The following is a 17,746-nucleotide window of genomic DNA, read 5'->3' on the forward strand; positions in this document are numbered from 1 at the left end:
TATCACCTCGGCCTAGCTCCTAACAAGGCTCATCCACGTCCACCTACAAATGTGGGCCTATGAATTCACTCAAGCTGAGGATGGAGAAGTATAAAAACAGTGATGCGAGTGTATTACTCAGCTTTAACCGTGGGTACAAATTTATATTTTATTTTATTTTATTATTTTTATATTTTTTAAACATATTTAAACATTATTTTTTTTAAAAATACACCAATATACTATAATTTATTTCCTTAACAATTAAGTAAATATTAAAATTAAAAAAAAATTAAATATATGAGTGGTTAAAATAAGAAGGCAAACTAACGGGCATACTAACATTTTCTATGTAAAAATAGCGCATCAATCCCTAGTTGAAACACAATCAAAACACGTAATACAAATCTTAAAAACCAAAACCAAAATCAAAATCAATTACAGTCTCCTCTCAAGGTTAGCTCCCGAGCGAAAATAGAGGTGGAGTTCCCAGTTTTCCTGTCCCTACAATAGTCAGGTTTTATGAAGTAAATTTTAAAAGTATTGTCATGCATGGGGGTGAGAACTCCAGAACTGAAGACATAGAGGAGTTATGGAGGAATCTAAAACTAACGGAGGAGGAGAAGGTGGTGTTGGAAGTGGAAGAGAGTGGGAATAAAGATATACATAGGAAAGGAGAGAAGAGCCTGATTGGGAGGGTTTGCTCTGACCGAGTGGTTAGTAAGGATTTGATCAGTAATACGATGGTGAAGATATGGAAGATATGCAAAAAGGCCTCTTTCCAAGAAGTCGGAAAAAACACCTATGTCATTACTTTCGGGACACATGCTGACTTATATAGAATATTGGAAGGCAAACCATGGTTTTTTGATAACTCCTTGTTCCTTCTTAGGCTCTACGATGGAGTCATGAGACCCGGGAATATCGTTTTTGAACACGAAGCCTTCTGGATGCAAATACACAATTTACCTCTGGGTTGTATGTCGGAGGAATGGGGCAATCAAATAGGAAATTCAGTTGGAAAGGTGATTGAAGTTGATGTGGAGGAAGACGGTATTGGATGGGAGAAGTTCCTACGGGTTAAAGTGGAGGTACGACTCTGAAAACCGATAGCTAGGGGTCGATTCATAAATGTTAAAGGAGCAAAACATTGGGTTCATTTCAGATATGAAATGCTACCAAAAAATATGCTTCCACTGTGGGTGGATCCTCCATGAAGAACAGGCGTGTAATGTGAATAGAGGAGAACATCGAGAAGATGAGAATGCTGGTAAATTACAGTTCGGATCTTGGCTAAGGGCTAAAGGAGCTCCCAGGCGTAGGTTGAGTCAGCTGCGATCTTCAAGTGGAGAGGTGCCGAAAGAAAGAAGAAGAAATGGCGGATGGGGAAGGGAGGGAACATGAGGGTAGCGTAGCAAGAGGATGGTCGGCAGAGGCCCTGGAAAAAGGTTAGGCGATCCCTTTCTCAGCTCAGGTACAGGAAACTACCGGAACAACTAGAGGCGACAAGATAGACTCTAGCGGTCAGGGTTTGGTGTCTGCAGATCTTGAGGACAATATAGATGTGATGGAAGCATATATCCTCTCTATTCAGGGGGGACAAGACCAGTTGAAGACTAGGCGGGAAGAATTCAGGCGGGAAGATGAGAAGGAAATTGAAGACAAAACTAGGCCAGAAAAAGAGAATGGGCCTCACGAAACTTTAGGCCTATCCTTAAAACAGAAAGGGCCCAACCCGCTGGAGTTAGTTATTTCGGATGAAAATGGAGTGGAGGAAGTGTCGAACTTTATGCACAAGTCGTTAATGCAGAGAGAAGCACGTAGATGGAAACGGAAGGCCAGAGATTAGCAAAGGCCAACAGCTTCCTCCATTTCCACAAGATCCCAAGGTGTTAAACGAGATATAGAGGTAAGCCTTTCAAACTCTATCCCTCAAAAGAGAGTAAAGAAACTAGTTGTGGTGGACTTGTTGATTTCAAATAATGAATTTTTCAAGAAGGTGGTGACTGCGAGTCAACCCCACCAGAAGCAATGAAGATCATAAGTTGGAATTGTCAGGGGCTTGGGAACCCCCGAACAGTTCAAATCCTTCGGTTACTAGTGAAGGAGAAGTTGCCCGATGTGGTGTTCCTTATGGATACCAAACTAAATTATCTTAGATCAAATGGTATTGTAAAGTCTCTAAATTTTGAGGGGTGTTGTGTAAGTGAGGCAGTTGGTAGAAGTGGAGGTCTCATTCTGATGTGGAAACAGAAAGACTTACTTGAGTTAGTTAATTTCTCAAAATATCATTTTAATGCAATGATAAAAGATGGCCTAAGTAATTTCAGTTGGTTGTTGACATGTTTTTATGGGCATCCGAATACCTCTTTAAGAAAACATACTTGGAGTTTACTCTCTTCTTTCAAGCCTGGTGAGGAGGGGTGGGGGGTGATAGGTGATTTTAATGAGATTCTCTATAATGATGAGAAGGTGGGGGGAAATAACAGGAGTGAAAATCTCATGAGAAGTTTCATAAATGTTTTAGAGGAAGGAAACCTATTTGATTTAGGGTGGAAAAGAAACAAGTTCGCGTGGTGCAACCATCATGAAGATGAGTCATTCATCAAAGAAAGATTGGACAGGGTTCTAGCTAACTCGAGATGGAAAGTAAATTACTCAAAGGTTTCAATGGAAACACTTCCAGCTATCTGCTTTGACCACAGCCCAATACTACTTTCTTGTAGTTTTGAGAGGTGTTCAGTATCTAGATACCAATTTCCTTTTAAATATGAAGCCAATTGGAGTAAGGAAGAGGGGTGTAGTGAGACAGTAGTGGCAGCTTGGCATGGTAGTAGTGAAGGAGAAACTGGTTTGACCAAGATCTTAAATAAGCTGGATAGGACAAGGAAAGGGCTTTAGAATTGGAGCAAAAATATGGTTAGAGATAGAAACAGAGCCATAAAGGAAAAGACTCAGCTATTGGGTGACTTGCAAAGCCGTGCTGATTCTAGATCTATGAATGAACAAAAACGTATATAGCAAGAGCTTGATTTTTTGTTGGAACAAGAAGACACAAGATGGAGGCAAAGGTCGAAGAGGCATTGGCTAATTGGGGGAGATAGAAATACAAAATTCTATCATGCTTGTATCAATCAGAGAAGGAAGAAGAACAACATCACAAAAATAAGAGATAGGGAAGGGACAGAATTGAGTAAAAAGGAAGATATAGCTGCAGGTTTCAAGGATCATTTCACAGCAATTTACAAGTCGACACATCCTAGTTCAGCTTGTATTGAGCAAAGTATTCAGGGACTAGAATCAAGTGTAACAGGTGTTATGAAACAAGGGTTGGACAGGGAATTTACAGCAAGGGAAGTGGAGGTAGCCCTCAAACAGATGTCTCCTTTCAAGTCTCCAGGCCCTGATGGTTTCAGTGCAGGGTTTTTTCAAGAACATTGGGAGGTAGTGGGTCCTGAGATTTCAAAAGCAGTCCTAGACTTATTCAAATCAAGTAGCTTACCAAGGGACTTAAACCACACACATCTGGCTTTAATCCCAAAGTCCAGCTCACCTGTCTCAGTACATGATTTTAGGCCAATTTCTCTTTGCAATGTGGTCTACAAGCTCATCTCTAAGGTTTTAGCAAACGGAATGAAAGGCATGCTGGATAAGGTGATCTCGGGGAATCAAAGTGCATTCATTCCCAGAAGGTTGATAACAGACAATATTATGGTGGCTTATGAGGTTCTTCATACAATGCAGACAAAATAGAAAGGAAGAGAAGGATCCATGGCAATAAAGCTAGATATGTCAAAAGCCTACGATAGGGTGGAGTGGGATTTTCTTGAGGCTGTGTTACTAAAATTGGGTTTTGGACAGAGATGGACAGATTTACTGATGATGTGTGTTAAATTGTCTCATATTTAATAATCATAAATGGAACCCCGGGAGAGACTATTATTCCATCAAGAGGTCTAAGACAAGGTGACCCCTTATCACCTTATCTGTTCTTAATATGTGTGGAAGGACTCAGTGTCTTGCTTCATCAAGCTGAAAGTAGAGGACAGATTAGGGGAGTGGCTGTAGCAAAGGGGTATTAGAATTAATCATCTCATCTTTGCAGATGATTGTGTGATCTTCTGCAGGGCAAAGTTAGTGGAATGGTACATAATCCATGACATACTGGTCCAATACAAAAAAGCTTCAGGTCAGACTTTAAATAAAAAAAAAAAACCAGTGTCTTTTTCAGTTCCAACACAAGAGGGGAAGTAAGGGACTTCATCTTACAACATGTTAATGGCTCAAGGTGCAATGACTATAATAAGTATTTGGGCCTACCTACAGTGGTTGGAAGATCAAGATACAACTCTTTTAGAGGCCTCAAAGATAAGATATGGAAGAAAATAAACAGCTGGAAGACAAGGTTCCTATCAACAGTAGGCAAGGAAGTCTTGATCAAAAGTGTACTTCAGGTAATATCAGCATATGCCATGAGTGTCTTTAAGCTACCAAATCTGTTGCTAAAGGAGATTGAAGCTTTATTAGCCAATTTCTGGTGGAATAACAAACGAGAAGGGAGAGGAATCCACTGGAAAACGTGGAAGTTTTTGGGTTCTATTAAAAATCAAGGGGGCTTAGGTTTTAGGGACCTCGGCTGTTTCAATAAAGCACTTCTGGCTAAATAGTTGTGGAGGTTCTTGAAGGATCCGAATTTGTTAGTTTCTTAGATTTTCAAGCAAAAGTATTTTCAACACAGTGACCTAGTGGAAGCTAAACTAAGAGGCTCACCCTCTTATGTGTGGAGAAGTTTATGGGCCAGCTTAGGACTGATAAAAGAAGGTATGGTCTGGAGGGTGGGGAATGGAAAGAGCATCAACATCTGGAAAGATAAGTGGCTACCTTGTCCACTGACTTTCCAAGTTCAGACCCCTGTAAATACCTTTGATGCAGAAACCAAAGTGGAAGTGCTGATTGATGAAGAAAAAAAATCATGGAAAGAAGAGGTGGTTGCTGCTGTATTCAGAGAAGAGGAAGCACGTGTGATCATGACAATTCCTTTGAGCAATAGAGGAGCCAATGATAGAAGAATATGGACAGCTTTAGCTAGAGGGAATTTTTCAGTTAAAAGTGCATATGTGCTGGAATCTACACTATAGAAAAGAAACGAAGGTGACACATATTTTAGTGGGTCTGTTAATGGTCAGTGGAAAAAAATCTGGGGTCTAAAGGTACCAGGTAAAGTTAAAATGTTGTTATGGAAGTGTGCAAACAAGATCCTCCCAACTAGAGATAACCTTCATAGGAAAAATATAATAGAAGATAATACCTGCCCTGTTTGCTTGAGAGAGCCTGAAACAGTGGTGCATGTATGCTAGGAATGCCCTGCAGCAGCAGATGTGTGGGGAGGGATTTCTGTTTTCAGGAAATGAAGGAGAAACTACCATGACTTTCAGTCCCTGTGGGAGGAGATGGAGACGAAACTAAAACAGGAAGAACTAGAGATGGCTTCTATAGTTTTACACAGTCTTTGGTTAAGGAGGAATGGTCTGGTTTTCAATGGTAAATTTCAGTCTCCAAATACAGTTATCACTATGGCACAAGCTGATCACTCAGTGTATAGGGAGGTGTTGACAGTAGTCCCTGAGATAATTGCTGGAAATCATACAAGTGACTCTAGACAGGTTTGGAAACCTCCTGTATGGCCTTGTTACAAGGCAAATTTTGATGCAGGGTTTGATAGAGCAAGGGGAAGAATGGGGATAGGAGTGGTTGTAAGGATTCAGAGGGGGCTTTGATTGGGAGTCTGGTTACACCAAAGAAGAACATCACCTCGGCTTTCCAAAAGAAAGTTATGCTCTTCACAGAGCAATGGTTTTCTGTATTGAATTATGATTGATGCATGTGTGTTTCGAGGGGAATGCAAAAGCTGTAATTGATGCTATTAATTGATGCAAAAGACAACTCTTGGTGTGGCCAGTTGATTGAAGATATTCGTCAGCTTAAGGCAGCCTATCCTGTGTGGAAGCTGGTCTTCGTTCGTAGATCTGCAAATGTTAGTGCTCATGTAGCAGCTAAGCTAGCAATCAATGTATTTAGTGAGAGTGTGTGGCTGGAAGATGGCCCAAGTGAGGTTAGAAGATCCATTATCGATGAGTTAGTGTGTAATGTACTAGTTCAATCCCAGTAATGAATTTGTCTTTCATTTCAAAAAACCAGAATCAAAATTGAAACATAAACCCAAAATCGAAAATCAACCAACAAAAAACAATCCACTAAGTCAACAAAAAAATTCAACAAGCAGAGGGCAAAGTGGCTAAGATGGAGAGGAAACAAGGAGTGAGAGATAAAGAGGTGAAAATCAAACAAGAAAAGAAAAGTCTGAAAAGGGGTTTTTTTTTTTTTTTTTTTTTTTTTGTGTGTGTAGGAAACATCTTCATTTAGCTTAATATTTTTAAAAAGAAATGTTTTAGCCATAAATTTTTTTTATAAAAATAAATATACAAATTGACGTGATTTAATACACTACATTAGATTATAAAGTTACATTTATGTTAGGGCTCGTTTAGACATTTAGAATATTTCATAATTCTATGAATAGCAATGGAATAGTTTAAGTTAAGATGTTTGATTGGATTCTAACAAATGAGGGGAAAAAAATCTAATAAAAATATTATAAAGTTAAAAATTGTTAAAAATATTTTTCAAAATAATTAATTATATATTATATTTATTAATAATATTTTTGGGTTGATTTTGGAAGTTGTGAATTATTTTGGAAAGAGAGAAGATATAGAAAGTTTATAAGCTATAGGTTATAGTTATAATATTTTGAATCTGTTTGCATCCTTTAAATGGATTTAGCCATGGATATACTGTGTTTGAGTCATGCCTTCTTCAAAGGATGTGATTTTTATCTATTTATGGAGAGAGCTCTTGCACGTGAAGTGCTGTAACCAGTGTTTTAAATTTTGTACTGTATCGGCCATACAGGAATATGTTGTACCGGTCACTAGTCCGGTACAGAAATTATACCTGTTTCGTACCGACCGATATTTCAGTCCGTATCAATCAGTATTTCTGCCTTTACTTTTTTTTTCCATTTCTTCAAACTACAAACTTAGTTTTTGACCCCCAATTCAGACCAGGTTATTATTAATTTTTATATATGTATTTATGTATAATTTATTCATATATAGACTATTATTTTGGAATATAATTAATATATATTTATATATATAATTTATTCATATATCGACTATCCCGAAACGGTACATGAAATGGTATTAATATCGAAATATTTCGTTTCAGTGCCTTGACCGGTACGACATTCGGTACGGTATTCAAAATATTGGCTGCAACGCATGGACAAGGTGTCAAGGGTTGACGTGTGTGCGAGGCGTTGAGCAACACAACATGAGGTGCAACACTTTGGAAAATAAAATTCCCAAAGTGTGCATCGTGTGACTTGAACTAGTGCCAGCCAGATGGAAGAGAAATGAGGTGACCATTGGACGAAGTCAAATCTTATGGAAATAGAAACAATATATATATATATACAAATACATATTCTGAACTGTTTTCAGCAAAACAAAGGTAATAACTTTTCGTTCACATCTTTTGGCTATCTATAAATAAACCCATTGGCCTGCCAATTAAGTATCCCAAAATTCAATTTCAAATTCTCTCTCTCTCAATTGAGCATCCCATAATTCAATTTTGAATTCCCTCTTTCTCTCTCTCTTAAATATTTCATTCCTTCAAAACTTGTTAGAATCTGTTTGTTCTTGAGAGAACAGATTTCTAATTTCTTGTTGAATAGAAAAATGAAAGGGTATTCTAAGTCTAATTTCTTGTATGCATAATGCAATTAGACAAAAAGATTTGCTTTGGGCTTCATTGTATCTTGGAGGTAAATTCGTTTTTAATCCGTATTCATATAGTAATTAGTGGGGACAAATATTGTCTTAAAGAAAGTGACATTTGTAACGTGTCTTGAAGCAACATTTCTCTCACTATTTTTGTTTTGCAACCCCTTTTGTTTTATCAATCTTGAGATAATATTTTATTACTAATGGTGTAACGACCGTCCTTGTGGTGGGTTTTTTAGAAAATGATTTTAATAAAAATAGATGGGAATTATGGTTCTTTCTAAAATTTCTTTTCATTTCGTGCCAATATACAAAAAACTCCATATTTATAAATAAAACTTGTTTTCTTAAATAAACAAGTTACAACTGAAAACATTAAATTTTATAATTAAAGTCTCTCGTACAAAATAACATGCCTAGGCTTTCGTGCTCTTTCCTTTGGACTATGCCCATCCTAACATATCATGCTCATCTTGTCCCTAAGAGAGCACACATAAAAACTAAAATGAGTCAATGACTCGTAAGTAGGGGTGAGATTCGGCCGGTCCGAACAGGCCCTTTTTGGACCGGTCTAGTCCGGTCCAATTTTGGAAAAACTAAACTCATTCGGTCTGGTCCCGGTCCAAGGTGGGACTGAATGAAAAATAAAAATAAAATATAATTTATATATATTATTTATATAAATTAATTATATAATTTTTTAACTGATACTAATATTTATAATTATATACTAATACTAATATTTATACTAATACTAATAGTCTAATATTATAATATACTATAGTTATACTAGTATAGAATATATAGTTATATTAAATACTATAAGTAATACTAATACTAATATAGTTATAACTAAATCACTATAACTATATATTTAGTATGAATGTTATTATATTCTTTAATTTATAACTATAATATATAGTACTAGTATATATTAATATATTAACATATTATAAGAGTTATAGTATAAATTATAATATAGAAAATTAAATATACTAAATGACTATAACAGTATGACTAATACTAATATATAACTATACTATTAGTCTACTAATACTATTAGTCTATTATATAGTCTAAGACTCTCAATTCTAATATAGGCTATATAGCTATAACTAATACTAATATTATTAATATTAATAATGTAGAAAATAGTTATACTAACTGATTGTTTCAACATAACTAATATTACTAATATAATATAGCTATACTAAATTACTAATAATCTAATACTAATACTATTATATAGTTATACTAATCATAAATTCATAATAACTAAATCATTATAAGTCTATAATTATATATATTTAGTATCAATGTATTATTATATTCTTTAATGCATAACTATTAACTATAATATATAGTACTAGTATATATTAATATATTAACATATTATAAGAGTTATGGTATAAATTATAATATATTATATATGTATAAATTTATAATAGTATTAGTATAGTTAACTTAATATGTAATATGTTACTATTAAATCACTATAACTACATAGAGATTAGTAATATAGTATTTAATATAACTACATAGGGTATTAGTAATACAAATATTACTATTATTTAATAGTATGACATAGACTATTAATAAATGTGTGGGGTTTGAAGAGATATAGTAAAACTAGTATATTACATATAGTATTACTATTAATACATATAGTTATTAGTTATAGTATTAGTACTAGTGTATTATTAGTTATAGTAAATAAGTTAATAACTATTATTGACCATCCCTTAGGGAGCTCGGTCCCGTTCAGGATAGGAAAACCCTTGACCGAATAGGTCCAATTCGGTCCACAAAACCTCCTCGGATTAAACCGGATCAAACCGAACTCACCCCTACCCGTAAGTATTACTTCATACAGTTAAAATATAATAACGTAGGTTTTCAATCATGCATTCATCACTTCATACATATCATACGTATCATACATAGACATGCAATTCATTTAAAAATGTTGCGAGATGGAGTTTTTCTTTAAAAGCGTTTTCTTTTCGTAAAACAGTTCACCACACCTCGCTTCCTTCATTTCTTAAATAGTCTTTTCATGCATACATCTTTTTATACATACATGCATTATTTCTTAACATGCATACATTCTTTCTTATCGCTTTCATTGGCCGTTGCACACTGTTGCACCCCGGCTCATGGCCAAGGGTTGAGAATCCAATCTGTCAGGGTGCAGCACTGGCTTCACTACCAGTACTACTTACCCGGCATTGCAATCTGCCTAGTTCAGCCCTTTGGTACCTTTCCATTTCCGTTCATGTGGCCGTTACGTATCTTCATAAATTAAGCATTCAGTCCATTCATTCATTTTTAGTCATTTTGTTCCTCTTTCAGCCGCTTCAGTCCTTTACAATTCTTACAATCATTTCATTCAGTTCTTATAGTTCTTACGGTCCTTCAGTTCATTTCTTTCATAAAGTCATTTTATAAGCTCATTCATAAAAGTAATTTTAAAAGCATGAGACATTTAAAAAAAAAAAGTTTTCTTTCATGGCATCGTTTAAAACGTCAGTTTGTGTATCTTTTAAAGCATTGTTTTGTTTCCTTTCATGAGCATACATACAATACATACCACTTATAGCATCCATCCACATGCATACACTTACATACTTTGGGTGCGTGAAAAGGGGTTGCCAAGGAGGGTTGTTACTTACATATACATGAAAATTTATGCTTAGCTTTCTTTTTCGAAAAGCGTGTTTTATAGAGAAAAGCGTTAGTTCGTAAAGCAATTTAAAAAAAAAAAAGTGTTTCGTTTTCCTTTTCATTTATTTAAGAAAACTCTAGAAGAGTATGAATGCAATACTTACCTGGACTTCATGCCATACTCATTCCATACAGTTTATTCGTGTGCGTGTCTGATGGCAACCTAAATGCATACACATAACCTTACGTCATTCTCTATTTAATGTATAAGCAACTATACTAGAAATAGAACTATGTTTCACTTGGAACACTATCAATCCATCCCTGAGCTCTTACGTGCCATTTAGTATACTAGAACGTTCGGAGTCTTATTCATTCAAATGAACCTCCGTAATTAACCTTAGGGTTAAGACACTAAGACCTTCATCTTATTCTTCTATTAACCACATTTTGACGCATGATTCCAATTGACAAAGTCACGCATTCCAATCTTAGACAATATACTCATCACTACCTTCATGCATCCTAGCCCATACTCAATCCTCATTTCCATCCATATATGCCACATGACTTTAAGCCAACTCTGAGGCTTAATATCATGCAACCATGCTAATGACAAATTATCCATTACATATGGTATACAAAGCTGTTCAAAAACATATAGAATAGAATATTACAAACACAAATATAATTTTAAATCAAATACAAAACATAACATCAGCATCTCGGCGGAACCGCATCCTCAGGCTCAGCCTCCTCCTCATCCTCGATCTCTGCACCAAAATCTACGGTACCAAAAATGGTGCCACAGGTAAGTAAACTCCAAACACCACTAGATAAAAACATAATAAACTCCACAATATGCATGAAAGAATGCAAATGCTCTCATCCCATAAAATCACATTTTTTCCACGCACGCTAAAACCCCATTTGGCCCAAAAACATATCGTATAAAATCAAGCCTCGCCATTATCCCAGATAATGGCCCAAACCACCATTTTCCTAGAAAATGGATCACAATATCCTCATACAAAACCTCGCCATTTTCCCAGAAATTGGCCCATTAACCAAACCATCAGAGTACTGTAGGTGGGAATCGCAGGCGGGACTCTACCACCATCCCTGCTCACCACCATCCCTACGCGTGCACCGTAGGTGGGAATCACAGGCGGGACTCTACCACCATCCCTGCTCACCACCATCCCTATGCGTGCACCGTAGGCGGGAATCACAGGCGGGATTCTACCACCGTCCCTGCTTACCACCATCCCTACGGGTGCCTCTGACTCAAACCAGTCAGTCCAACCGTTCACATATACCATAAATCATTTCTCGCTTACCAGCACAGCTTTCATTTTTCAAACACATGTACATGCATGCAACTACACGAAAAACCATGTTTTCCCTTTTTAAACATGAACATGCGTGCACTATACAAAGCAAACATCAAGGCTCAAATATCTCAAACAAAAAACAACATCAACCAAACAACTCCGTCCTCAATCCATCCGACTCCCGAACTCCTCAGACTCAGTCCGGAATCAACCAACCAGCAGTCAAATAATTATTGCAGGAGCAAAATATATTTAAATCTAAAAGTAGAGTTTGAAAAATACTTACAACGCTATAAGGTATTTTTAGAAAGCTCGCGGCGTTGCAAACGGCGGAGGAAAAGCAACGTAACAGTGTAGTTTACACTGTGGCCATGGATAATAAATTACTCACTTTCGAACGGGGACAAACCAAGGCATGAAATTGATAGGGAATGGTCTTGAGATATTTATGAAGCTAAAGGAAACGAGTTTTGGTCGTGGGTGGTGGTGGCAATGGCGGTCGAAGGCCAAAAAGGGACTGAACGGAGTTGAGCTCGTGGGAGCTGCTCCGGCAATGGATCGAGGCCGGAAATGGGTGGTTTAGGTCGGCAAGAGGTAGGGGAAGAAGCTGTGAAGAGATGGTGGCCGGAGGTGGTGCGACGGCGCCGAAATCGGTAAAAAATCGTATGGCTTGGAGGAGCTCGTGGTGGCTAACGGTGGCTCGGATGGAGGTGAAACTTGGTGGGGATGTTCACTGATGAGAGGGGAAGAAAACTGGGTGGGTGGTGTAGGCCACGCCACCGGCGAGCGGCGGTTCTAGGCTGCGAAAGCAACCGGCGACAGGGGCAAAAACAGAGCAGGTGCAGTGACTTCCGGCGGCTCGCGGTGGCTAACGACTGGTCCGATGGCTTTGAAAATTGGTGGGGATGATCTCTGGTGGAAGGGGAAGAGAATGGTGGTGGTGGTGCACTAAACGGTGTCCAGACGGCGGAGAACTGGGCGGTCAAAGGGGCGGCGACGGGAAGGTGAAAAAGAAGCTTTTCGGCGTACGCGGGAGAGAAAGGAGAAGAAAGAAGAAGAAAAGAAAGAAAAAGAAAGAAAAAGAAGGAAAAAGGAAAAAGAAAAAGGAAAAAAAAGAAAAGAAAAAGAAAAGATGAGAGAAAAGAAATGAGGTCCAGTCCTCACTTCGGAAACCAAAACTGATCCGCCGAAAACGATTTTAAAAACCGTAAAATGACTAAATAAATTAAACACCGCATCAAATAAATAAAAACCAATTCAAATACATTAATTTAAAATAAAAGAACTATTATATTAAATAAATTAAAAAGCGCCTTCAGTGAAAATACACGTAAAAACGGGTCATCACACCTGTTCGGCACACGTGTCTCGCCAGATATACATGTACCTTATCCATTTTTCACCTAAGATCAACTTATAGTTCAACGAACGTCCGTTTGTATAAACAAGCTCCATACTCCGATACCAACTTGCTTAGACTCGGTCGATAGGACTCTTCCTATGTCCTGGCCCTGTACAAGTTCATCCCGACAATTAACAAGAAGACTACATCAACAAATACACATTAGTCACATCACGTAGCTCGAGACAAATCCCAAGTTACGGCACAACGCCCGTCATGCTTCCGCTGCACTACTCTTACACTTTTCCATCACTTCACATATACTCTTAGCCATAAGTCAACCACAAGGTGACACCCGTCACTTTGGACTACAGGCCATGTCACAACTATTTTGAGACACTGTTACATAGTTCCATATGATACACAATACAGATCACATGCCACGTGTACTCTCTTCCACTCACTCTACACCACGTATCACCACAGCGCATGTCACATGGTGCGTCACCGCACTACATGGAGTATGCTCCACATGTACTTCCTTCACACACCACGCCATATCACAACTATGACATACACCTCACGCCCATACTCATAGCACAGTCCACAACACTACATAATTATGCCCAAAACTTTGTTACACAGCCACACTTCACTTCACAACTATGCAGCGAACTTCACAATTGCTAACAGTGGTTGTCCACCACGTAAAGTGGCAGTTTGAGCATGGGAATAGATAGGCGTGGTCTTGGACAAGCTCAAAGTGGCATCATGGTGGTCTGAGGTGGCGGAACACTACAACATTATGCCATGAACAATGCATCCAAAGGTATGAGAGTGCGTGTGAGAGGTGGGGACCATGAAATTTCGTAGGGAGCTAGGGGGAGGAAGAGGGAGGTTTTAGTGGTAGATCTAGGCCATGAAAGACCCATTTCGGGTAGAGAGAGAGGCTCATGGAGGAGGTGAGGAGGTGCTGGTAGTTCCTTAGTGGCTAGGGAGCAAGGTGGTGATGCTTGGTGGCCCAATCACGTACAGCGGCGCTAGCAGCTGCGCACGGTGAAGTTGGGCATGAGGAAATCCCATGCGTGAGGTAGCCCAGTGGAGAGAGAGAGAGAGAGAGAGAGAGAGAGAGAGAGAGAGAGAGAGAGAGAGAGAGAGAGAGAGAGAGAGAGAGAGAGAGAGAGCTGGGTGGAACGAAGACTGTGGAAGGAAAGCTCATGAGGTGGTGAAGCTGTTGGTGGCAGTCGGTGGCCACGTTGGGCGCGTACTGCAGCGGTAAGAGGAGATAAATGGGTTTTCATACCCATTTGGTTAAAGGGAGGAGAAGAGAGATGGGGTTGTCGGTGGGACTCACCACCGGTGGGGATGGACTGGCTGGCGAGAAGGGGAGCTGTAGGTGGTGGAGGTGAGGTAGGCGGCTGGTGGTGGTGCTAGCTAGGAGGAGGAACCGCACGGTGAAGAGGAAGGAGTAACACGTCGGGTTCAAGGGGAGAGAGAGAGAGAGAGAGAGAGAGAGAGAGAGAGAGAGAGAGAGAGAGAGAGAGAGAGAGAGAGAGAGAGAGAGAGAGAGAGAGAGAGAGAGAGAGAGTAAAGGAAAAAGTGAGGAGAAAAAGGTAGGGGTTTGGGTATTTAATTCAGTCCCTTCGTTTCGGGATCTACAAAACAATCTATCAGTGAGTTTAAATACTGATTTGAAAATGTGTAAGTACACTGAGAGGAATTAAGATAAAATATTATTTTATAAATTGAAGTATAAAATAATATTCCTTCATCATTAATTAAAATGATGAAGTCTCATTAATCACTCAAAGAGAATAAAACCATTTAAATTAATTTAGAGTTTTCAACGTAAAATTAAATCTCTAATATTTTTAAATGACTACAATATTTTATTTAAATAATTTTTCACAATTATAATATTTTTAAAGCTCATCAAAATATTATAATTGTGTTATTTTAAAAACAAGTTTAGTCAGATAACAATGGAAATATCACGTATAAATATTTGCATAATATTTAAAATATCTGTAAGTTTTAAAATATTGAACTTGCTTTAAAATTTACTTGATATCTTTTAAAATATGCCAACGAAGGTCATCACGTAAAACGAGGCTTGTAATTAAAGAAGAAAGAAGGAGCAGGTTATCACAAATGGCACATAGTTTGAGAGAGTTTGCTGTGGATTTTGTTAAACTAGAACATTTTGATGGAGCCAATTTTCGACGCTGGCAAAAGAAGATGCATTTTCTTCTGGCTAATCTCAAAGTGGTGTATGTTCTAACCACTCTTAAGCTGTCTACAAATGAGGATGAGATAATCGCTCAAAGTTGGGCAAGAATCAAATGGGAACAAAACAACTACATCTGCAAGGGACACATTTGCAATGCAATGTCTGATACATTGTTTGACGCTTACCAGTACAAAGCAACCACCAAGGATCTGTGTGGGACACACTTGAGGCTAAGTATCTTTTAGAGGATGCTACAAGTAAAAAAATATTTGGCTTCCAAATTTTGCGGTTATAAAATGGTAGATTCTAGGCATATTATTGAACAATTCAATGAAATTATGAATATTCTTGATCAATTCACTCAACACAGTATGAAAATGGATGATTCTATATCGGTTTCATCCATTATCGATAAACTTCCTCCATCATGGAAAGACTATAAAAAAAGTCTGAAACATAGAAAGGAGGAAATGGCTCTGGAAGATGTAAGCCAACATCTTCATATAGACAAGGAAATAAAGCTTAGAGATGGTAAGGAAAAGCGTGACTCCAATATGCATATGATAGAGGAAGGAAAGACCCATAAACCTGGACAACCCAATCAATTTGGATATGATATCCGGAAGAGAAAGAATAACTTTGGAAGAAAACAAAGTCACTTCCAAGGCAAGAATTAGAAGAAATTGAAGGCAAATTGCTTCAATTGTGACAAGCCAGCCATTACAAGAGAGATTGTTGTTTTCTTAAAAAGAAACAACAAAACTCTAACTCCAAAGAAAACTATGTGGCCATGATTTTTTAGGTCAATATTCTCAAAGTAGACAACTCTTGGTGGATCGACTCAGGAGCAACAAGACATGTTTGCAAAGACAAGAGTTTTTTTAAAAAGTATGAGTTAGAAGAAGATGGATGTGTTATCTACATGGGAAACTCATCCGCTGCTACAGTTAAAGGCAAAGCCACAACAGATTTGGAGTTCACTTCTGGAAAAGTACTTACTCTCAAGGATGTGTATCATGTACCAGAAGCTAGGAAAAATCTTGTATCTGATAGTCTTATGAATAAGTATGGGTTTAAATTATTCTTTGAGTCAGATAAATTTGTTCTGATCAAATGGGGTAATTTTGTAGGGAAGCAAAATCTGAGTAAAGGCATGTTCAAACTCAATATTAATAAAAAATAAAAAATAAAAGTGAATGTTTATGCTTATATGCTTGATTCATATTCTTTATGGCATTGTCATTTAGGACACATTCATGCTAGAAGGCTTGATGACATGGTTAATTTAAATTTAATTCCTTAATATGCTTAAGATATGGTAGAAAAGTGTAGAATATGTATGTAAACAAAAATTACAAGAAAATCATTTTCTAGAGTAGATCGAACTTCATCTTTATTGCAATTAATACATAGTGATGTATGTGACATGCATAGCACACCTACTAGAGGAGGTAAAAAAATATTTTGTGACTTTTATAGATAGTTTCTCTAGATCTTGCTATGTTTATTTGATGCATTCAAAAGACCGAGTTTTGGATAATTTTAAGGCATATAAAAATGAAGTAGAAAATCAATGTGATGTCAAAATAAAATGTCTTAGATCCGATAGAGGTGGTGAATATCACTTTCCTGCTTATTGTGAATCTGTAGGTATTATTCATGAAACTACTATAGCTTACACTCCACAACAAAGTGGAGTGGTAGAAAGTAAAAAATAAAACTTTAGTAAAGATGGTAAATGTCATGCTTACTAATTCTGGTTTAAATAATAGTTTTTAGGGAGAAGCTATGCTTACAAAATGCTATATTTTGAATAAAATACCCCACAAGAAAACTAGAGTTTCTCCAATATGAACTATAGAAAAGAAAACCAAACTTAAATCATTTTAAAGTTTGGGGTTGTCGAGCCATAGTTAGATTACCTGAACTTAAGATAAAGAAGTTAGGACAAAAAGGCATTAAGTGCATTTTCTTAGGTTATGCACATCATAGTGTTGGCTATAAATTCCTAGTTGTGGAACCTAACTGTTCTGTTGACATCAATATTGTGATTGAATCTAGGAATGCTGAATTTTTTGAAAATAGATTCAATGCAATTCCATTTTATAATGATAATATAGTGGAATTAGACAGATACTTGAAAATAATGGTGAATCTGGTGAATCATCTGAATCAAGAAGGAGTAAACGAATCAAAACTGAAAAGTCATTTGGACCATATTTTGTTGTGTACTTGATAGAGTGTACAAGAGATTCATCTTGTAACCAAATCATGATTACACATAATGTTGAAAATGATCCTTTGACTTATGAAGAGGCTATGAAGTCTTAGGATGTAACTTTTTGGA

Source organism: Carya illinoinensis, chromosome 16, assembly GCF_018687715.1.
Source record: "Carya illinoinensis cultivar Pawnee chromosome 16, C.illinoinensisPawnee_v1, whole genome shotgun sequence".
NCBI classification, from domain to species: domain Eukaryota; kingdom Viridiplantae; phylum Streptophyta; class Magnoliopsida; order Fagales; family Juglandaceae; genus Carya; species Carya illinoinensis.